The sequence below is a fragment of the Lipophrys pholis genome (assembly GCF_963383615.2).
Source record: "Lipophrys pholis genome assembly, contig: SCAFFOLD_623, whole genome shotgun sequence".
In the NCBI taxonomy this organism is placed as follows: domain Eukaryota; kingdom Metazoa; phylum Chordata; class Actinopteri; order Blenniiformes; family Blenniidae; genus Lipophrys; species Lipophrys pholis.
Genome location: NW_028291845.1, coordinates 1 through 24812, shown reverse-complemented (window position 1 = coordinate 24812; position 24812 = coordinate 1). Strand labels below are relative to the sequence as shown.

The following is a 24812-nucleotide window of genomic DNA, read 5'->3' as shown; positions in this document are numbered from 1 at the left end:
AAAAACAGACATCATTTACACAGCGGCGTCCAATCTCCCCGGCTCCATCCATGCGCCAAACCCTCTCAGCTCCTCTGTTCCGCCGTTCCTCCACCTGCATTAGTCATTAAGGGATCGTGTGTGTCGCCAGACGCGGAGGCAGAAGAAGATGTGACCCCGACGCGGCGAACGCACTAACACACACACACACACACACACACACACACACACACACACACACACACACACACACACACACACACACACACACACACTCACACACACAGGTGCCGAGTCAGGCTTTGGGTGTGGACAGAGCTCAAGGTTAAGACGGGGGATCAGCAATGTTTTGAAAAGGCTTAAATGCACTTCTGTGGACAGCGGGCTGTGCACACACACACACACTCACACACACACACACACACACACACACACACACACACACACACACACACACACACACACACACACAGACACACCAACGCGGTGTGTTTTTTATCGGACTTTCCAATGTGGATGTTCAGCTAGAAAAGAATATGTGCGTCTCGTCCACGAGTGCTGTTTGATTTAAAAGTTGGAAACCAATCACACACTGAGAAGAAAACACAACGGCAGAGTAAAGATACACAAGACCCTTAAAAGGAAGCCGAGCCAGAGTGTACGCTTCGCTCTCCGTCAGTAACACACCCATGAATCTTTCAGAAGTGAGACAATAACGGCAGGAGCGAGAGCTTCTACACACACAGAAAGAGGAAGAGGCTCCGGGTCAAAGGTCACCGAGCGGGCGGAGGTCACAGCACGGCTCAGGCCAAGAGCTCCACCCAACTGAGGATCCTTTTACAACGTTTCAAGTGATAACGCACCGTTTTTGTGTTTTCATTTCAGAAGAGTTTCACGTTTAGACGGCAACTGTAGAAACAGGATGTAGTTTTCATGTTGGGCCACGAGTTGGACACACATGCAGCTCTGACCATTAGCAACGAGAGAACACGGACAGACGACTGAAGTTGGATTGCCATTGCGGTAACCGTCAAAATAAAAGTCCCAGGAGAATATGGACTTTGTTCTTATTGTCCGTCTACTGAGCACGTTTCCAGAAAGCGTCGTTTCCACGGCGACAGAGTTTACAAAAAGTTCAATCTTGGGGGCCGTTCTCAAAACATTGGATTTTCAGTGACTCGGAGCACCACAGTCGTGTGAACGGACGCTCAAAACGCAACAAAAGCTTTGCGTTTCCTCTTGAAACGAGCCTCAATCTGAGCTCCAAATCCTGATGAGCAGCACAAAGGAACATTTCTGCCTTTTACTCGTCCAATTAGAAGGAGCGTGTGAGTGCAGCGATGGGCTGGACCACGTGCGGTGAGCTGCCCTTGGTTTTCCTGCTGTATAATGCATCAGTCAGGAAGTTTTCCTCAGGCGTCCGGAGGGACAGACTCGGCGGCGGTGCCGGCTCCACGCCGGGCGCCCGGTTTCACACCACACGAGGGAGATATGAATAATAGAGGACAGCGACCGGAATGCAGCTCTTACTGAGGAGCGCCGTCTTCCAAGGTGTGTCTGGTCAAGGTCTGGCATCTATACACTTCTGCTCCTATTCAGGCAGCAGGAGGGAAGCTCGTGTGATTACAGGATGATGTGCTGTCATGTTGGTGGTTCTTTTAAATGCTCTGACAAAAAACTAATTTGAGCTTATTATCACCTGGGGTCACGTATATAATAGAGAGGTAGATAGAGAGAGAAGAAAACGCTGCTGTAGTGAATAGTTATTGTGAACATGCGTGAGCAGATGCACAACAACAACAATGGCGGCCTCCCGTAATAACAATCCAACTTGGTACTCTTATTTTGACAGTCACCGTAATAACAATCCAACTTGGTAGTTTTATTTTGACAGTCACCGTAATAACAATCCAACTTGGTCGTCTGTCCACTAGAATGTCCGTGTTTATATTTATAGCGTGTGTGTGGTTTCATTACAGAAACAACTAGAACAGACACTCGGTGGTGTGCATACATTCACCAACGCCACATTTGTCACCATGGAAACCAGTGGATTACTAAGTTATTTGCTCCACCACACCACAACCTTCCATCATCTGTCGTGGTCAGTTGAAGGTTCATGTTATCACTGTTGGACACACATTTTACAATTTCCGTTTTGACCCACCCTGACCTTTGACCTCCTAACCATCAGAGGAGCGGGAATTGAAAACGGAACATTTTGGCGGTGGTTTGACATTAATCCGATTGGCCGCATTGTGGAGAAAATAATTTCTTGACCTCGACCTTGACCTTTGACCCAATCGCTCTTAAAATTCTGTGGAACCATCCATCGATAAAGACGAATCATCCCTGAAAATTTCATACAATTTGGGTCAATGTTTTTTGCAAAAGTTGGTAAAATACATAAAACCAATAAATAAATAAATATACGCAGGCAAAAACAACCAACAGCACCTACTAGTGCCCCAACATGAAAACTACATCGTTTTCAACACTTCTACCGTTTTCATGTAAACAAACATCGTTTTCCAAACCTTGCTCTGTGAATGCAAAACCTTTCACGTGAATCGTTGTGGCGGTACTGGACGTCACCGAGGAGTCCACATAGTACTTCCTGTTATATTCGTCTCCGGAGTCATGTGATCAAACGTCTTAGGAAAAAAGTCACGGCGTCAAATCAAAACGGATCCCAAAGTCATATCTGTGACAGAGAAGCGTTAAAAATCCACGACGTTTGTGACGCTGAAGAGTTGGAATGAAAGCATCTCCTCCAGGGTGTGATCAAGTGAAACCGCCTCTGATGCGATTCTGTCGCTCTGCGCCTCCGTCTGCTTCCAGCTGCCCCCCCCCCCCCCCCCCCCCAACCGCCCCCTCCCCCCACCCCCCCCGTTCGGGCCGTGTGCATCGGCGGCTCGGCGGGACTCTGCAACCCGCAGTTACCCAGAACACCGTTCACTGCGTGAGGCTGCACAGACACGTGTCGTTGGGAAGAGCACAATTTAGCCGACGAAAACCAGAAACCGCTCCGCCTCATCCGCCTTCCTTCTCCTCCACCTTCCAACTCCGTCTGTTTCTTCCCGCTCCGCATTCAAACACACAGATCCGCCGGGCCGTCTTACCTTTGGGGGAAACGCTGCGTGACTTCTTGCTGTCGGAGGGACAGTCGCTGCTGCTGTTGGGCGAGAAGCTTCTCCTCTTGCCTAGAAGGTCGTCTGTACACACACACACACACACACACACACACACACACACACACACACACACACACACACACACACACACACACACACACACACACACACACACACACACAGAAAGACAAAACACCAGAGTGAAGGCCTTGTTACTGCAGCTCGGATCTCAGTGTGCTTGTATACATGGCAGCCGCTTCAGAAAGTGTGAGGGAAACAAAGCCAAAGAGGAATAAAGTGATAGGTGGATGGGGGGGGGGGGGGGGGGCAGTGAGCCACGGGCATCTGGAGATATGCCTGTTCTGCGGGATGAGAAGGGCCTACACTGCCGGAGATGACAGCTCTGCCCAGATTATTCACGTGTGTGTTTGTGTGTTTGAGGGCTGAGGAGGAGGAGGAGGAGGAGGAGGAGGAGGAGGAGGAAGGACGTCTCCCACCGTCTTCACCGCTGTCTCTTAACCAGCAGTCTGTCCTCGAGTGTTGTCACCGCTATCGCCCTCCCTGCTCCACTCCTTCTTCTCCTTTTTCCAGATGTTAGGAGATTCTCCCAGCTGCTCTCGTCCCCCTTTATGTCTCCATCTCCTCTTTGTGGACTCGTCTTGAGCCGTCCTCCCCTCATAAACACTACGTCTCATTTCTCCAGCTGTTTCCTCCTCGGCGAGGTGCGTTTGAACTACGGATGCACCGATACCGATACCGATACCGATACCGCACAGAGAACTGGTGAAAGTTCCCCGATACAACCCAGCGGGTTTACGTCATCCGTCAGCAGCGTGCGATGTCCGCGGTTTGGAAATTCTTTCACATTAATGAGAATGACTAAAGTACGGCAGACTGTAAATTATGTTCTGCCAAAATATCAAGAGTAGGAGAGAGATAGTTGATATCTGGTCTGAAGACTTTATATCGCGGTTGTTTGTGGCTACCTAGTAGCCACAGGCCAACTAGCCTAGCCACCACGGGCTAAAGCGACTGGACTTCCTCTTTCTGTCCGGACCAATCAATGAGTCGTGTTTCTTCTTCTCTTCCTCCTTCGCACCCCCTAACCAGCAGCTGGTGTAATGCGTGACGTTTTCCAGGCGGTTTGATCCGGTGTAAGAAATGATTGTGAACGCCGCGGGAATCAAATGAAGGGGTGAAAATAACTGCTTCATGGATCAGGAGGATTTTGCGCCGTGCTACATGCTACATGCTAAAGAGTTTTAGGCTCACACACCAGCAATGCTACATGCTAGACATGATTAAAGTACGACTGATACACTCATTAATGGCTAACGGCGAACAGTCTACAGTAAGCATAGCGCAGTGCGCAGAAAATGCTACGCACGGCGCTATGCAACTCTAGACGCAAGTGTATCATGCTTCCATTATTTGAACCCCATCAGGACATCTTCCTCCTCCTCCTCCTCCTCCTCCTCCCTGTTTACCTCCAACCCCTGCACCGAACAGGAGCATCCAGTGTACGATTACAGCAACCCTCCCTCCCTCCGTCCCTCCCTCCATCCTCCTCACTCCCCCCCCTCCCCTCCAAACACACCTCAAATCAATACAGGCCTAATCAGAGAGGGAGGGGATGCAGAGCACATCGCACGCAGCGCCGGCAGGAAGGAAGGAGCCGTTTGTCACTGCTCGCTCTCTCTCTCTCTCTCTCTCTCTCTCTCTCTCTCTCTCTCTCGCTCTCTCTCTCTCTCTCTCTCTCCCGCTCTCTCTATTTCTATCTCATGCACCTCTGATTTTTCTCTGTTCCTTCCTCCACATACACAGCAAAGCCACAGCAGCAACCGCTTCCCTTCTTTTTTACTTTTCTCACTTCCCTGTGCATATTTTTAGGGATGGGGGGGGGGGGGGGGGTGGGGGGTCCTTTTTCCTCCCCTCAGGTTCCCTTCTCACTGCTTTTCAGCAAAGCAATTTTTCATCATTTGCACAGAGCGTGTAAACATCACGAAGAAACAATGTGGTGAAGACAAAGAAAGCAGGAAAACACAACGTAATTTTGTTACCACCCCCCAGCCCCCCCCCCCCCCAACTCCCCCCCACCTCACCCCCCACCACCTCAGGTATTTCTGTTTCCTTCGTGATGAGCAGAAGTGGAGGCGAGGAGGAGCCTGACCTTTGACCTTTAACCTACTACCCCAAACTTATGTCCTTCTCTCCCCGTAACAAGACAGCGAGACGAGAGACGCCGGCGGGTCTCGGAGGATTCTGTTGTGCCGCTGGAGGAGTGTTGATGAGAGGAGCGACGGGAGGAGGCTCACTAATGATCGGCTGTTTGATGTTTCCTCTCAGGTCCTGAGGAGATCCACTCCTCACTCCGTCCTAAAGACACAGCGGGGGACCGGGGGGGGGGGGGGGGGGTCGCTAATGGACAAGTGCGTGCTCACACACCACCCAATGCCTTTTACAATTTCTACTTTTCATTCTGTTTTTCTTCTATTTTCCAAATCACGTTCAGTGCGTCTCTTTCAGGGAAAAAGAAAAAAAAAAAACCTGACGGTCTCCATCTATCCTATTAGTGAAGTATTAACAAAGAGACCGAGAACCCCCATTAGTTAAACCCCCTCTTCTGCCACACACACACACACACACACACACACACACACACACACACACACACACACACACACACACACACACACACACAGCCTCTCATGATCAAACACACACACTTGAGTCATCTCTTGAGCCGACCTCACTCAAGACACTGCGTCTCCTGAGCGAGTGCCCGAGGGCCAGAGATTTGAGGGCGGAAAGCTTTTAAAGCCAATTAAACGGGGCTTCTTAAAGAAGCGGCGCTCCCTTTTAATGCCGAACCCTGAGCTCTGCTAGCATCCACACTAACCCTTTTTACTCACACTAACGCCGCTCGCAGGCCTGGAAACCTCGCCACCTGCTTGTTAATATTGCCAGGGAATTTTGCAGTTGTGGAGTCTGGAGCTTTTATTTTGACGGACAGCCTGTGATCTTAACCGTCAAAATTAGGTGGAAATAGATGCCACGATGCACGATCCTGGTTTTTCGCCTTTCGGGGTCCAAGACAATTTAGAGGCTTCTTTTGGGCGTCCGCTTAAACGACAACGGTGCCCGGAGCCGATGAAAACAGAACATTTTGAAAACGCTGCCACTGCGCATGACCTGTGGTAAATAATTCTTCTGCACATGTTTAGCAGATGGACAATAACAACAATGGCGGCCTCCAGAGTGTCCATGTCGTTTCATTACAAAAACAAACAACAGCACCCACTAGTGGCTCAACATAAAATGTACATAATTTTCAGCCATTTCGTGTAAACAAACATCGTTTTCAAACTTTTAACACGTAAATGTGAAACTTTTCTGACACGAATGTGCAAAAACAATGCGTTTTAACTTGAAATGTTGCCGCGTAAACGGCGCCCGACTCTCTTCCTGTTTGTCGGTTAACCTCCTGCTTATCTGCTCTTCCTCCCGCTGAGAGAAAAGATGGATGAGGACTGAGGGACGGAAAGAGAAAGAGGAAACAGCAGGACTTAAACCACTTCTCTTTCATGTGACACCACCGGGGCCAAGCATGAGATAGATGCTAAACACCCCCCCACCCCCCCCCCACCTTCTCCTGCTTTCTGATTTCCTGTTCTCCCTCAAACTTCAGTCCTCCTCCTCTCCTCTCTCCATCCCATGGAGCGTGTTGACAGCTCCGACAGCCAGACTCCTTAATTCCTCTCTTACTCCGTTAATCTGTCATCTTTATCAGGCCGGGGGAGGGGGAGGGAGGAGGGGGTGCGCGGCGTGGCGAGAGCGGCTGCGGGGGTGGTGCCGTGGGGGGGGGGGGTGACAGGCGGGGACGTGGGGTGGGCCGCCAGCCGCAGCCCCCCGATCAATCTCCACATTACAGCTGACAGAATGGTGCTAATAACTTATTGATCCCCCTTCGTGCGCCGGGGCCTCCGCCGGCCCTGAAAGCCCCGCCATTGATTGGCTTACGGGCCGATGCAGCTGGGAAAGGGAGGCGGGGCAGGGGATGGGGTTGGGGAGGGATGGGGGTGATGGTGGTGACGGAGACGGGGCAAGAGGCGCTGGGAGGAGGATCCACCGCCACCGACATGTGTGAAGCTGCAAATGGAGCCACATGAAGCTGCACTGCTCTTTTCCACCGGATGAGACCAAACAGGAATAATTAGATAAAAACTATCAACCAAAAAAAACTATGTCTCGTTTCTAAATGGATGGAAACTGAACCTACAAGCAGCTCGTATAAAGGCCGTCATTAGAGAACAGGAAGTGATATTTCTATTAATGTAACTATGATCACTGCTTACGGCTGATAATCGGTTTGTCTTGACTGTAATCAGATTACCATCTCCACCTCTAGGCGTCAGTAATTTTAAGTTTATTCATAAAAGTCAGTGAAAAATGAAACATAGCGAAACCTTTGCAGTCAGCTTAAGGCCTCACTTACATTATGATTCAAGTGAAAACGTGAAACTTTACATTGTGACGTTTTGAAAACGATGTCCGTTTACATACAAATGGCAGAAAATGATGTAGATCTAATGTCGGGCCACAAGGTGGCGATGTTTTATTTTGTGATGAAACCACACACACGTGCCCAGAGAACAATACGATTCGGAGCGTTGTCAAAAAGTTCCACACCGAGTTTCCCTCAAGTTGTATGACTCTGGGAGTAACTTCATAAACCTGTAAATGATGTTGATTAATATGTATATACACTCTTTAATGCGAGCTGTTGCCTAGCAACCACACCAGGTGAAAGTGGAAGATTTGATGAGGAGGGCTGAACGTTGGAGACTGGTAGGACGAAGAGGAGAAAAAACGTCCGTTGCGGTTTGGTGGTCTGTTTACATAACAACGCTGCTACTGCGCATGCGCACCACAGCCGTAGTAACTAGTTGTTCTGCACATGATCAGTAGAGACAATCAGAACAACATTTCCTTTGTAGTGTCATGACTCCCAGTCCTTAAAAATAAACAACAGCACCCACTAGTGGCCAAACATGAAAACTACATCGTTTTCAGCGTTTTGGACGTTTATGTCTAAACTGACATCTATTTCAAAAAGTTGCTGTGGTAATGTTTAGAGCGTTTTAGCACGTGTGTGTGGTTTCATTACACAAACAAACAACAATGCCAACTAGTGGCCCAAAGTGAAAACTACATCGTTTTCAGCTGTGTAAACAGATATTGTTTTCAAAACATGCAAACGCGAACCATTTCTGAAATTAAAAACGCAAAAAACAGCCTTTTCACTTGTTGTGTAAACGGGGCCTGACAGCCACGTTGTCTTGATGAATAATCACCAATTTTTCAATTACGGTAGGACTGCAGTCTTGTTAATAATCAGGATGTTGTAAAATACTGATCAATCCCATTTTGCCGCTTCATGACAAAAACTAAAATCAGCACAAATCCTGGGATGTTTACTTTAATGTCCATAATGCTAATATGATGCTAATCACGTTAACAACCAGCTGGCAACACTTTAACACTGAACCTCGAGCCGCTCGCACGCAGGCCAACATCTCCGAGCAGGCCCTGAAAAACCACACACGCAAAAGGTGCACATGCACAAACACACACAAAAATGTGCTCCAGCCCCACACCGCCGCTACAACCCCCCCCACATCCTCCCCCCCACCCCCAACCGCACACACGCCGGCAGACTGAAACTGCCTCTGGGAGTCTGAGTGGAGGCAGCAGAGGAGCGGCGGCCCAAAAACACCTTATCTGCCTGTTTGAGTCTCCGGTCTGACCGCAGAGCCACGGTTTACAGTCTCCACAGGCAGCCAGACTCTCAGCGCCGGCGCCCCTGCCCCCCTCGCTCAGCCTCCCCCCCCCCCCCCCCCCCCCCCCCCCCCCCAACCCCTCCTTCCTCCACCTCTCACAGAGCTGCTGAATAGCCAGTGGCTGGGGACTGAGGAAGGAGGGAGGGAGGGAGGGAGGGAGGGAGGGAGGCAGCCCTCCTGTCTGTCCCTCAGATTTAATTAACGGCCCACTCCGACGCGGAGACGACCAGGCAAGCCTGCTTCCCTTTCCTCCTGACCCACACACACACACACACACACACACACACACACACACACACACACACACAGACACGCCAAGCCGTCCGCCGCCATCGCTGCTGCCCGCCCTCCCCTGATAGTGCCGCCGCCGCGCTCATTCATCTCTCTTCCTTCTGTCTCTCTGTTCTCCAAATGTTTCTCCCATCACTGCCTCTCCGTTTCTTGTTGTTGCAGACTTTTCCTTCCTCTTTCCCTGAACACACCCCCCCCCCCCCCCACCACCCCCCACCCCCCTACTCCTCATTTCATTGGTGGATGTCAAACACTTTTGGAGGATAAGTCAAATAGTGGAGACGCCCGACGGAACAGAGCAAACACAATATCCCGGCTGCGTTTACCGTCTCATCCGTGGCGAAGTCAAATAATCCAGTGCTGGAAAACTTCACCCACCTCGGTATGCGGACGCAATTTTCAACCTGTGTTGATTTTGCGTAGGCACGCGGCTGCATAACGACGTGATATTTGTGTGTAATTGTGTGTTTGCGGATGTGTGTGTGTGTGTGTGTGTGTGTGTGTGTGTGTGTGTGTGTGTGTGTGTGTGTCTAATTTCACTGGCAGACAGAATTAAAGCCAGTGGCTGATCGGATTGGACTTGTTTACAGACGCGAAGCGAGCCGCTTAGGCAGCCTGTTAAATCTCCCTTTAATGCTCAAACGGGCAGATTTTAGGGTCTCGGACCCCTATCGGGTAGGCAACACTGCCCCCCCCCCCCCCCCGCCCTCCCTTCCCATTTGTCTCCCTCCATTAGGAAAGCTGTGGAGGCCTCTGGTTTCTCCAGTGAGTTTAGCGGCTGATTAGGCCGCTTTACGGGGGGATATCTGTCTCAAACTGGGGTCTAAGACACTGACAGAGCGGGCGGCTGCACAATCTAATACCCTCCACCTTCCACCCTCCCTACCTGATATCACCGGCACCGTATGGACAATTAATCTGGCAGACAGTGGAGATGAGCGCCCGGCGGCGGGGCGTGGAGGTGTCGGGCCCGGGGTGATTATGCCGCTCGCTGAGCCTCTGGCGAGCGGGATAAGAAAGGAGAGGGTCGAACTCTGGGCAGCAGTGAAGCTCAGGTATGGTCGTCACTGATAAAAAGGGCTCCTCATTCTTTAATTAAGGTTAAATGGGTTTATTTATTTATCTACTACTGAGTGTTTCGACTATCTATTGAATGTTAATGTGATCAAATTAGGAAAAAAAAACCCTTATTAATAATCTCTAGATCAGAGATCAGAAACCTTTATGACCAAAAGAGCCGATTTTGTGACTTCCTATTAAAACACGTTTAACCTTTAAAATGAGGCTAAGGCAGCTTTTAAAGTTTCCTATATAACTTCAATATATAAACATAAACTTAGGTTGCATTTATGAAGTTTCAATTACAATTTCGGAAGGTGAACATTTAATTACATTTTCAGCTGATTTCAGAAGTTTCAACCTTCCTTATCAGTATTTTTTTTTGCCAATTTTGACTTTTTACCTGTTTTAACCATTTTGGCTCTTTTAGCAGTTTTGTGTTGTTGTTTTTTGTTGTTGTTGTTATTTTTAAGTTGTTTCAGCAGTTTTTTCACCCCCATTCCTTGTGATTTTAGCTACTTTCACCCATTTCAGTTGTGCCTATTTTAAAAGTCCTTTTTGAAAGTGACTGTGTGTGGAGAAATATAACGAAGACAAGATCAACTTTGGCTCCAGGTTGCGGCGGCAGGTTGCGACTGCGAAAGCTCTCGAAGCAACAACGTTCAAATGTACCGTTAAATCATGTACCATCATGGAAAAACAGCTTAGGCTCACATTTTAAAGTCAAAGGTTTGATCCTAGTGTGTGTTGCTGCTCTTCACAACCCCCCATACAGGTACAACTCTCCCATACGACACTCAGTGGATGCTGATCGGTTAGAAACAGCCGCTGTGTTTCCACCATATGTCTTTCATGGCCGCGTAATATCCTAATAGAGGCGACTTGACAAATGACCGTGATTAAAAGCAGTCTGTGTTCTGTGTGTAAGCTGTAAGAAAAGCTCCGAGCTTAGCCGCATGCACACCGTGGCTCCTCTGCTCACATGAAATTGGATTAATGGCAAACAAAGCTATTTATTCAGAGGTAATTTAAAACAGGGGGTTTTAACAAAAAATCCTGGAGTGCGGCAGAGAAGGTGGGAAGAACATTAAGTAATCATCTTGAGAGCGACCTTTAGGAAAGAGTAATAGGCTTAAGGTGAATTCACCCCCAATCACACAAATTAGAGTAAATTAAATGGTTAATGGGACGTTCACATATGTTGCAGAAGATGTAAAGAGGTTTTAACACACACACACACACATACACACACACACACACACACACACACACACACACACACACACACACACACACACACACACACACACACACGCAATCGATGAAGAAACGGAGCGAACCCGTCAACACCTGAAGGCGGAGCTCGTACCTGTGTGTCCAGAACCGGAGCTGTGGTCGGAGGCGGACTGGCCCTCGGGCATGCCGTGCTGTCGGGTGTGGTGCAGGTTGGAGATAATTGTAGAGAGGTCACTGTCACGACTGCAACACAAACACACACAGGAAGAGAGAGAGAGAGAGAGAGGACACTTAAAAAAAAAAAGCCACAAACAAACTTAATGCCACCGTGTCGAGTCTAAACCGGGACGCCGGACAAGAAGCGCCGGCGTGTTTCTCACCGCGGAGGCGTCCTCCATGAAAAACACACACACACACACACACACACACACACACCTCGTTCACAGACGCGGCGGCTACAAGTGGCCGTCCTGCCGGTGGCGCTGAGCCCGAGGCGTGTAATACACTCTGACAGACTACTGCATCCAGCACTTTTGGCTCTCATCCCCGCTCATCTGCCACACTAAGATGTATTAATGAACATATTCACAACTCCTAAGTACTTTAGCAGCTTAAAACCTGATTAAGGCTCTTTTTTACCTCTGGATGCAAACACAGGTGAATTACGTGATAACGGAGTGGAAGGGTGTGAAAGACGGAATCGATCCGACCTTCAACACTGATCACTGTGGGGAATTCATATCTGATACTGTGGTTAGGACCATACATAGGAGCGTGACTGTACATTCTGATAGGTTTCCGAATGAATGTGTGTAAAAGTATGAATGTAAAATTACAACTTATCACACACACACACACACACACACATTTGCGTGTGTATATCACATCACATCAAAACAAATCAAACTTTATTTCTATAGCACTTTTCATACTGCTTTTGTCGCACAAACTTTAAAAAGAGAATCTGTATATGTGTGAAAAGATAGATAGATAGATAGATAGATAGATAGATAGATAGATAGATAGATAGATAGATAGATAGATAGATAGATAGATAGATAGATAGATAGATAGATAGATAGATAGGAAGAGCAGGGGGATGAGCAGGAAGAGGAGGAGCAGAGGAGGAGGAAGAGGAGGAGGATGATGAGGAGAAGGAGGAGGAGAAGCATGAGGAAGAGGAGCGGGTGGGGGGAGGGGGGCTGACAGATTTGGTTCCGTCCCTCCAGATTGGGGCTCTAAACTCTCCACAGCACCGGTGGAACCACACAACTGTGTCAGGGAGGAATTTCATTCAATCTGATTACCGTCCTGATCGCATTAAACGGCATAATGATGGGAAATAGGCGCTTAGCGTTGGAGGGGCGTGCGGTCGCAGCCTCCGTCAGGGTGTGTGTCCACATTCCTCCCACTTTACAGTCTAATTATCATTTACTGCTCTTGACACGTGACGCGCAGGCGAGTTCAGGAAGCTCCTCGCTCTGGTCCCACAGTCTGCGTCGCCCCATGTGAGCAGGAAGCTCCCCCAAAAGGCCTCGCCGCCGTCTTTATTGAAAGCAGGATCGTCTCCGACGGGGGTCTGGTATGACACAGCGAGCGCAGCACTTTATGGGGCAGAAGCGGCGAGCGGCTCTCAGCCGCCACCGCGATGACGAGGCCACACTGTTTGCGGCTGCTGGATTTGGGTTTTTACAGTCCCATGATTACAGGCTGCCGCCGTAATGTCAGGCTGCCGGTCGCCAAGCTGTTTTCCACACGCTAGCGGAGGAGATGAAGGGTCGTGCCGGCGGCCACGCCGGCCTCGCCAGTCACCTCGCCAGTCACCCAGTGACTCAGAAAACGGCCTCAGACAAAACAGTCGCCGTCGGTTGCCAGGCGAGGAGACGCTTGATTGGACTGTGACTGCAAACTTTTTAGACTAATGATAGACTTCTCTTTCAGAGTGTAACCTGCTAAAATTGGTGGCTATCTGCGTCTGAGAGGTTTGCTTCAAAAGGAAAATGAGGTATCGTGGGAGAAGTCGTATAATAATGACGCGCCCGCGTCGTCCCGTGACGTAAACAAACAAAATGAAAAAAAAAACGCATAAAACTGCGGTTTTAAACGCTCCGAGCTGTGAGAAACGACGGCTGAGTGCCGTCAATCGAAACGCCACCATCCTCTGTCCGTCATTTAAAGTGATCACGATAATGCCACCCTGAACTTCTCAGAGAGGTGACGGGGTTATTATCCCTGGGCGGAGGAGCCGGTCTAAGCCACAAGCAGCAAGGACATTGTTCGGTGGGTAATTAGCGCACTCCTCCTGAGCCGTCCCGCCTCGGCTCGGACTAATGAGGACCGCGCCCGATCCCTACCTAACGCTGCCTTCCATCAACCCCCACATCCTCCTCCTCCCCTCCGCCTACCGGGGGGAGGCAAGGTCACACTGGAGCCGTGGAGGCTGGAAGGGTGGGGGTGAGGGGTGGGGGTGGGGGGGCGCTGTTTAAAACCCAGTCACCTGAGTCAGCGCTCCCTAAGGAGCTCCTGAGGCCAGGGTTAGCCGCGAAGGACGGCGGAGAGGATAGAGGAGGGGGGGATTGGGGGGGGGGGGGGGGGGGGGGGGGGGGTAAGAAGGACATGAGCCGCCTTCTTATCGCCCAGGTGCACACTGACTGGAGACAATCATCTCATCCCTGAACCGGTCAATACTGCCCCTTCATCAGCGGGCAGAGCAGACACCCTGACCCAGACACCGGGGTAACTAACACGGGTTATTACTCAAAATCCGTCACGGAGACAACCGGCGTCCAACGTCACCGATTATATCAGACCCTAATAACTACATTCTGACCAGGGCAGAGACCCTGACTCAACTTATACCAGGGGTGTCAAACACGTTTTAATTCATCGGCCACGTTCATGGTGTGGAGAAAATATTGCTATAATAACTTTCTTTTGTTTATAAATTTATTCAGTTTTTCTTTGTTGTGGCGCAGAATGTGCGAGATGAAAAAGTCAATATTTCCCCCAAAAAAAATTATCACCGAAAAATGACAACAACCTGAACATAAAGTAAATTGTAATGAAACCCTCAAGTGCAAAAACCTCCACAGCTGTTGCATTGTGGGTGATAATCATCCTGACATCTCAGCTCGGGTCTCAGTGTTGACTTCTTGTGTCTTAAGAAATATGTTAAAAAAAATCAATGTGTGCTGGGGTTTTATTTTGGTTTTAAAATTTCAAAGAAAACGGATTTTTTTGACAAATTCCTTAAGAGCAGCGACACGACGCCGAGACCCGAGACCCGAGCTGAGCTATCAGTGACGCTGCCACGAAAGCTAGCAAACTAGCATTGGCCTCAAAGTGGCGCTGTCAGGGTGAGTTTGTTAAAACACACATTTTATTGTATTTTTCGCCATTAAAATTGTCTTTGTGTTGAGGTTGTAGTCATTTTCAGTAATAATTGTTTGGTTTTGTTCAAATATAGACATTTTCATTACCTATACTCTGCGCCACAATAAAGAAAAACCTTATAGTTTAAATGTATTTTTATTATGGCACTATTTCACCCACTCAAGATGAAATCAGGCTGGATGTGGCTCCTGAACTAAAATGTGTTTAACACCTTTAATTTAAACGATTCAATCTTAATCTGACATCATAAAAATGATCCTCCATGCCTGCATGGAAGCTGTGTTCCTTTCAAGCAGTCCAGTGGGCGTCACTAGTCACACAACACCAACAGACAGCGTGTAAATGCCCGGCGCCGCCCCGCCGTGGCGTTGGCACGTGGAGCCGAGGTGGCGGGGCGGGAGGTCACAGTGTGAGCCGGCAGAAGCTGGCAGCCCGGCCGCCCCGACGCCATGTCTCACACCACCGCTGGGAGAGTGCTGACAGACAGACGGCGGGAATGTGAAGGCGGAGGAGGACGAGGGCGAGACGGGGGCCCGCGAGTACTGCGCAACATCTGCTGCCGCTCGCGGATTTTACCGCCCCTGGCAACCCCGACGCGGCGAGCCCCCGACCCGCACAGGTGGCCCGCCGCCGCACTCAAGATGTAAGAGCAAAGAAGAGGCTGAGGCGATTCAACATCCCACAGGGAGCACCAGGATCTCATCCAGGATGCAGCTGTACTTTAGGGCCATTCACATTTTAGGTTTCGGTCCGATTCCTATTGAGCAACGGAAACCTGATTGTCATTCTCCTCACAGCTGGAGTCGAGAGGCGGCCTCCACGAGGGGAAAGCTGCGAGCGCAGGGGCTAAAGAATAAATACAGAAATACAGATACATAATAAATAAGAGTAGCCAAGCTTCACATCTCCTCGCAGTTCCTCTGATGAACGGGCTGACACGAGGTCGATAAAGCAGCCGACGGAGGAAAAGAAAAGCACAATGAAAAGGGAACGTACAGCGAGTCTGACATGATACATGAAGGTTTTCCAAAAAAAACGCTGCTTAATTTCTTTTCTCAACAGCTTCATGAGCAGATATTGTTTCGTGTGTTCAATCCAACGGGGATTCTTAAGAGTTGTAAAGAATGTGTGATGTGATTTGACTTATTTATGCTGTTACTTCAGTTATACTGTGTAAAACAAGGCTACGGGGCCGAGACGAGCCCGACACAGGGTCCAATGAAATGGACAATAGTACAAATCACAAATAAGACCGGTTCATGGTGGATCGCATCGTTTTTGTGATTTCGTTTATGAAAGGTTTTGCCTTCACACAGCAACGTTTTGAAAAAGGTGTCCATTTCCACATGAACGGCCCAAACACTGAAAACGATGTTGTTTTCATGTCGGGCCACTAGTGGGTGCTGTTGTTTGTTTTTGTAATGAAACCACACCCACACACAAGCGTCAGAGAACGAAACGCTCTAAACATTCACAAAGAGAGAACACGGACATTCTAGTGGACAGATGACCAAGTTGGATTGTTATTACGGTGACTGTCAAAATAAAAGTACCAAGTTCAAGGAGAATATGGAGTCATGTCACACGTGGGAAATGACGATGATATTTTTGTTGAGCTTACGTTTCGTCGTGGAGTTACCAGACAAAACACGACACTCTGTGAAGATGATGAACGTCACTCTGCGAGCTCTTAAAATGCTGTGACTCCGCTGCCAGGGTAAATTTGCGTAAACAAAGCCCAAAAAATTCTTGAAGCGGAAAAGCTCTTCTAAAAAGCTATAAAATCTCCAAACTCGCTAATTAGTGCTGTAGGGGAGAGCCATTTTCAGTAATTTCACACTGTCCGTGACCCCTCACTGGCATAAGGCAATGACACAGTTGTTCAATAAAGCCAGAGGACAAAATGTCAACTGCAATAGACGTACGACGGCAGTGTCTTTCCCCTCTGTGTGGCTTTCTGTGCTCCATCGTGAGTGCAGCATGTCCTTTAGCAACTAAGAAGCGACGCCGCTGCTGTGAAAGAGAAACGTTCTCATGCAGAGATCGAGGCGGCGAAGAGAAAACGAACAGAGTGAAATGTTTGGAAATGTTCATGAATATGAGCGTCTTCTATCTAATTTCAGCAAAGAGCCTTTTTAATCAGCGAGAACCAGCGAAAAACACGACGAGAGCAAGTTTTTCAGTAAATGACCAATAAATCTCCCGCCGGCTTTGTATCTCAGTTTTGAAAAAACACAGAAACAAAAGCAATAAATAACCTCAGTGACTTAAACTCTGAGCTTATTCGGTGAGCGATCGATTGACAAATGAAGCTGGACTGTAGTTGAGTCAGGCCGCGTCCACACGCCGATGTTTTGTGTTTTCGTTTAAGAAAGGTTTAAAGTTCACGCGGCAACGTTTTGAATGCAATGCCTGTTTACGCGGCAACAACGAAAACACAGAGAACGATGTAGTTCTCGTGTTGGGCCACTAGTGAGTGCTGTTGGTCGTTACATTTGCCAACAAAAAGTCTCGAAGGACGAGAAGGTTGTTTTCATCTGCGTGTATTTATTTATGTATATATGCGTGTTTATTTATTTATTTGTTTGTTTGTTTGTTTGCATGAAATTTTCAGGGACCATTTGTCATCGTCCAAGGACCAATCGATTAGATTTTGAGACGTTAACGGCAAACCGTTTCTGAATAAATCTCAAAAAACTGCGAAAAGATTTTACCATACAAGGCGGATGAGAGAGGCACCTCAGGGAGGAGCTCGAAGGAGATCAGCGTCTGTTGCCATGGAGACGCTCCCTGCTCAGTGTTTCACACAGAGATGTTGCTACCTGACCTACTCACTTAGCAACGGCTATCATGCACGCGATGCAAACTCGGTTCTGCAAACAAATGTGGCGTTGGCGAAGGTCTGCGCTCTACCGAGTGTAGCTCTAGTGTTCTAGTGCAGAGAACAATACACTATAAACTTTAACAACAGGAGAACACAGTAATTTGCGTGGAGACACAAAGAAGTTGGATTGGCATTACAGTGACTGTCAACTATAAAACTACCAAGTCCCAGCATTTTTAAAAAGTTGCACGCTGCGAATCCTCAGTGAGTCTTCAGTGACTTCAGTGATCGTGAAAACAGACACAAGAACAAAGTTTTCACTTGAAATCGTTGTCGGTGTCTCTGGGTTTGCTTTTGGTGAAGGTTAATAACGGATATGGTGAAGTTAGTTTGTTGTTGTTGTTTTTTTCTCCAGGAGGATGCAGGCAGAAAGGCAGCAGTCAGCAGGTGTAACTTATAAAAATCCACGGCGGTTGCCAGGTAATTATCCAGACTCTCCGTCAGCACTTTTCAATCAAAGCCTTGTTATCTTCGGCCGACTGTAACAAACTCTCAGGTCGGCTTTGTTTTGCCCTTGTGTGAGACACTAAAATCTTGAAACTGCCCTCCCATTAAAAAACAACCCACAGGTACGTTTTATCGTGACAGTGGCCAAAGTAATTATGATGGAAGCAAAGCAGGAAGAGAGATGCTGTAATTATGAAGCCGCGGAGTCTGTGTGCGGTGGAGGTCGTGGAGGAGGAACGGTTCACCAAAATCACCGGCGGCTCGACAGAAGAGGCCACTGGTCACTCATCTGATTTCAAACCAACCAACATTTCCTTTCACCACTTCACATCGGGAGTGAATGAAAACCAAGTCACCGTGTCCTGAGCACCAGCGCAAAGCAAGACCCGTTTTCTTTCTGTTACAGGTCCTGATAATACGAGCAGCTTATATATTATTCATCTGATTGTTATAATGTTTATTCGTTATCTTATAATGGATATTAGAAATGTCCGAATGAGAGTGATCAGCTCACACTAAGTTGTTTTAATGCATATTTGAAAGGCTCCCACAGACGATGCGATTTGTCTGAGAGGTTTAATACGTTCTTCACTGGGTGGTGTGGATTTTCGTAAACTATAAACTAGGGACGCAGCGATACCTCTTTTTTAAAAGACGACTACGACGTTTAGCTACTTGCCCATACCGAGTACCAATACGAGTACTTTTTAGATGTCATTAGCCGGAAATACGACCACCATGCAGAAACATTTGCAGACACAGCAGCGAGAACTTCGAATGCCCAGCAACGTTACGGCAGCCTCTGATGTTAATACTGCAGGTCTCATTTCCAAATGAGATTCAACGAAGAACCAAATCTTTGAAGCAGAATCGAAAATGGAATCGGAATCGTAAAAAAAAAAAAACCCATTCCCACCGCTAATCGCTCTCTTGTCTACCTGCTGCTGGCGTTGATGACAGACGACGTCATGTAATACTCGCCAGGTTGATACGAGTACTCCATGCAGAATCGGACCTGAACTGTAAGTTTGACCGCATGACGTTCGTCGCCGCTGAATCGGGGGTGACAAACAATTTAATCGGCAAGAGTAAAAATCAGTCATTTCACCTCCCGATGCTCTTCCACAGTGACGGATCTAGAAATTTCTGAAACTGTCAGAAGATCCTCTCGGGCTGTCTGCAGCTGCGCAACCGTGACGACGGCCGCCTGTAAACCGTCTCCAAGATGTCACCCGGGTCGTTCGTCACTCGGTGAGGGGCGGCTAGAAGCCAACTGAACTATTAACCTCAATCACTGTCTGCTGGGACACCGTCATGTTTATTTATCTGCTTCGTGCTGTGAGTCTAATGTTATTTTAATTGTTTTGGGATGAAGTAAGAATAAAAAAAGAAAAAGTACAGTTACAGTGTCCAGGCTGCTGCCATCAAGTGGGTGTGACGGCGACGCCGCCCCTGATGATGTGAGGATGAGACAGCACAGGCGCACTCACACATGGACACAGAAGCCCCGTATTTTTCACTCCCATTGGCCAAATCCAATTTGTTAGGACCCTTCTACGACTCACTTACGAAGCTGCGGTCAATGGAAATCACATTTCCATGATTGGACATCCCATTATCCCGCCGGTCCAGACCCACATCGGGGGGGATAAAGCGGGACGGAGACGGATGCCCACGACAGACCGGAGCTGCGGCTCCAGCGAGTCCGTCGCCTTTCAAAAGGGTAAAAGCCTGACATATTACTCATAAGTGTTCTTTAAATTCATTATCGTCTTAACACGCCGGCGGCACAAGTGTCAGGGGGAGGGGAAGCCCTCTTAAATGAGGTTAGTGGATCCATTTAAAGCTTCACAGTTGCCGTGCTGTCCGCCGTGTCACACGCGAATCTCAAGACATGAAAAACATCCCCTCCTGTAATGAGGCTGAACAAGCTGCTTAGAACGCAGCCGGGGACTTTCTGAGGTTAATCAATGAAGAGATTCTGCGTTTTATATCTCTCCATGCACTCCCCCGACTTATGAGCGACACGTATCAGTTTATGTGCACGCCAAGTCATCGCATAATCCATGTGATAATCGTTCGGCTTGACTTTACTCCCTCGACCAGCACTAATGAGAGCGGAGGGAGGAAGAATGAAAATTGGAATATCATTTTGGGTTCGGGTCCGATTCCCACGGTGTCAGTGAGAGACGGCGCCCCCCGGGGACCGCCTGGCTGATCTTAATGAGGCGACCTTAACTGTAACCTGGCGTGCGAGCGTGCGTGCGTGGAGACATGAACGTGATTATTAACGTCGACGAAGACGTCGAAATGTGTCCACGCTTGTCTTCGTCAGCGGTCGTGACTTCGAGACATTTATTGATTCAAACAAAATAAAACAAGTTTGAATTTGTGTGTACAAAAGAAGAGCCTCTCCAAACTAGCAGAGGATGTTGTTTACACGACAACGATTCAAGTGTATACACGTCGTTTTTGTGTTTTTCATTTCACAAAAGTTTTGCAAGGTTTTGAAAGCAATTTACGTTTCCATGGAAACGGCAAAGATGCTGGAAAACCATGTAGTTAGCATGTAGAGCCACTAGTGGGTGCTGTTTGGTAGTTTTTTTTTTAATTCAACCACACAAACACACAGCAGTGCAGAGAACAGTACGCCATAAATATGAACAATGGAAGAACACGGAGATTCTAGTGGACGGACGACCAAGCCGTATTGTTATTACGGTGACTGTCAAAATAAAAGTACCACGTCCCAGGGGAATATGGACTGGGAGTTGCGACACTCTGTTTGTTATTAACATGTTTGTTATTGTCGATCCACTGAGCATGTGCAGAACGACTAGTTACAATGACTAGTTACCACGACTAGTTACCACGACTAGTTACCACGACTAGTTACCACGACCGTGGTGCGCATGTGCAGTAGCAGCGTTTGGCATTTCCGTCTTCTACACGGAGACAGAACACGGGCGTTTTCAAAAAGTTACATTTTCCCCGGTTTCCATGGAGACAAAGTCGTAGCATTTTTGAAAAGTTCCACCTTGGGAGCCGTTTTCTAAAAAGTTGCATTTTCAGTGGTGTCGCGTGTCATGTAAACCTTATCTTGTCTTGAAAATCAAAACATTACATCATTAAACACATAATAAATCAGAGAGATCTAAAGCAATACTTAGTAGTACTAGTAGTATTCATGGTGGTGTTACTGCATCAGCATTAACAGAAAGAGGACAGACACGGAGTGTTTCTGAATGCATGTCGGACGCTGTGTTTTTTACTGTTCAGGTGTTTCTGAGGAACTAAGCGCCACTTGCTCTTATTACTTTCACTTTTTTAATAGGCTGTTGTTCTTTTGTTTTTTTCCTCGTCTTAGTCGCAGCTCGATATTGCAGTTAATTGGGCATGAAAAATAGACGCTCATCCACATAAAAGGAGATTCCAGAGATGGTTGTTTCATGACTTCAATTGAGAAACCGCAATAATGCAACATAAAGACTCGGCCGTAAATGATAACAGTAAATGTTTTATATTCAACGGGTCTATGATCAAACCGCCGCGCGGGAGGAAACAATGCGGGCGGCGGTGACTCAGGTGACTCGAGTCTTTCAATAGCAAGTCGAGACGGATACGCAGAGACTTGGCACGAGAAACAAAACACAAACCAACAAACCAATTAACACTTTGAGAGCTCAACAGCTTCCTCCAGACGACCCAAAGCAAAAAAAAAACAAAAAACACACGTATATTTTTGAAACGCCTTTTTTTTTTTTTTTTCTAAAATTGAGGTTTTTAACACTTTAAAATTATCCTGAAATCACTACTGACTTAAAACACACGTCTGAGGTGACATGAGAGAAGCAGAAAACCTAAAGCGATACGGAAATTAATTAATTTCATTGAAATCCTTCGGTGCTTATAGCCGTCGTATTTTGTCCAAACTTCAATCAGGGGTGTCTTACCTCTTTCTCATGATACTGTAATGCAGCTCGTCCTCCTGCTTGATGTGGGCATGATCCCCGCCGGCGCGCTCGCTGCCTTCGCTGTCGTCGCTGCTGAAGATGGAGGCCAGCTCCTTCTTGGGCACTCGGTTGGGGGGAAGCGGGATGGTGCGTTTCTCTGCCAAGCGCCCGCGGTTCTGCAAAACATGTCACACGGAAAAAGAAGACACTTCAGCGACATCATTTACACGTCCAAGAAACGGGAGGAAGGAAACGGGAGTTTAACTGCCCACAGTTTTTTCTTACAGATCTCTCAGGATGTGCAGATGGCAGGGATCTAAAGTTAGGACTTATATTCTACTTTACTGGACTTCGCTTTTTTGGGTCGTTTTCAACACGTCACGGCACGTTTACACAAACCAACGGCGAGCGCTGCCACGCACGAGGGTGAAACGATAAAACAGACTGTTTCTTGCTCCTGTACATGTGGAGCTGGGGATTGAACTCACAACCACATCACCAAAATCATGACACCCCCTCCATCACTTAGTAGTGAAAAGAATTTAATTAATTAAAAAGAAAAACTAAATCAAATCAGAAGTTGATGTAACAGACTTGTTAAACTGAAAACGTGTTTAAATATTCAGAATATCATCGAGATTCAAGGAACTAAACTGGTTTCAATCATATTCATCAGGAAGTTTCCACTTCGCTCATGTAAATGACGACTCTTCTGCTAAAGGTAACTGTGGCGTCCCACAGGGTTCCGTGTTAGGACGAGTACTTTTCACATTATACACGCTTTCTGTTGGAAATATTTGTGAGAAACAATCAATTAACCTCCATTGTTATGCAGATGATAAACAAATCTATTTCAATCTGATAAAATGTAGTTTTTACTTCCCTTATCCTTGCTGAAGTGGAATAGTTGGTAGTTCTCTGTAAAAGTACCTTGAGATGACTGTACTCAACACTACGTAGGAAAAGTTGAATTGAATTTAAAAGCAGCCGGACTTCAAACAAGTGAATAAAAAGAAGGAATGAAGAGCAGCTACAAACGGTGACGATTTGTTCGAATTCACAGAAACCTTGTTGAAGGGTAAAATGAAAGGCTGAAGAACACAACAACATTTCCACAGTGATGGGAGGAGCCGATAAAGAAGAACTACCAATACAAACATTCAACTAAACTAACAAACCGCTGCAGTAAACCAAGATTTAAGTCTCCGAGTCGGTTAAACATCTTCAGAACAGCCTCCCTCCAAAACAAAAACTCCCAGTTATTATTATTATTTTGCCTCTAAAGCCAAACTGATGGGGAAGATAAGTTGGTCGGTGCACCGAGTGTTGATTTTGTCCCAAAGCTGCCAAGAGTTTGCCGGGAAAAGTAGAGATTAAGAGGAGAGCGTGGCCTCGGGGGCGTTAGGAAGTGAAGCTGGGCGACCTTTAATGTGACCTGAAGAGGTCACTGCAGATTAACACGGTCCTATCACAGCGAGACGGGAGGAGGCGGCGGCGGCGAGGAGGAGAGAGGAGGACGCTGGGCGGGAGGGGCGAGAGACAGAGAGAGAGAGAGAGAGAGAGAGAGAGAGAGAGAGAGAGAGAGACTGAGTCAGGGAGGGAAATTGGAGAAGAGCGAGGAGCGACGGGCTGAGAAAAGTTTGCAGGGGAGAGCGAGAGTGGGCTCGGAGAGGAGAAAAGGTGAGGGAAGGTACAGGAATGAAAAGAGAAACGTGGTGAGTCAAAACATGAAGGAGAAGGAAGGAAAGGAATGTCCAGTGTGGGAGAGTGGACTCGGATTTAAAACTGTATTCCCCCTTCCTCTCTCTCTCTCTCTCTCTCTCTCCCCCTCTCTCTCTCTCTCTCTCTCTCTCTGCCTACATCTCTGCTTTCACTCCTTCAAGCCCTCCAGCTATCCCCTCCACCACACGCAACCCCTCCTTCCCTCGCTCCATCCATCCCAGGAGGTGCAGTAGCATGAAGTGGCAGGCGGGGGCAGGAGGAGGGATTTGGGGGCTCCTAGCCAAGAGGCAAACAGGTGCAGCCCCTCTGGAGTCTCTCAAATGGCAGACATTAAAAAGAGTTGGGGGGGGGGGGGGGGGGGGGGGGGGGGGGGGGGGGGGGGGGGGTCAGAAAAAGATGAAAACATCCCCCAGGACGAGCAGGCCAGGGTTCTGCACATTTCTCTCTTTTCTGTGCGAGAAAAGAGATTTTCCTTTTTTTTCTTTCTTCTTCTTCCTCTTCAAGCTTTCTGAGCAAGAAGTTCTGCAGCAGCATTTTGAGGACAGTGGATCACTTCATGATTCTTCCACACAATGATGTCTGGCAGTGAGTATTAAGAGCTCCCACGCCGTCGTCGATGGGGGGTGGGGGTGGGGGTGGGGGTGGGGGTGGGGTGGAGTGGGGTGGGGGGGGGGATACAATATGTCGTGACGACGGAGCGACGCTCCTTTATGGATGCAGCCGCGGCTCCATCTGTCACACACACATCTGTTAAATACAAATTCTCCACCTCCGAGTCTATTTATTGCCGTCTTCACGTTGTCGGCGGCGCATGCGCACTCCTTCGCTCCATCCACACACACACATATAAAAACACAGGCATGCTCCTCAATCT

At 47.9% G+C, this 24812-nt stretch overlaps 1 long non-coding RNA gene across 1 annotated transcript; it reads right to left on the bottom strand.

Moving 5' to 3' along the window:
* Nucleotides 1-3101: 3101 nt before the first annotated feature.
* LOC308128444 lies at nucleotides 3102-22353 on the bottom strand. Its single transcript, XR_013936569.1, has 3 exons — nucleotides 22217-22353; nucleotides 11673-11782; nucleotides 3102-3194 (listed from the first exon to the last, which is right to left on the bottom strand). It is a non-coding gene; the product is annotated as an uncharacterized lncRNA (long non-coding RNA).
* Nucleotides 22354-24812: the final 2459 nt, after the last annotated feature.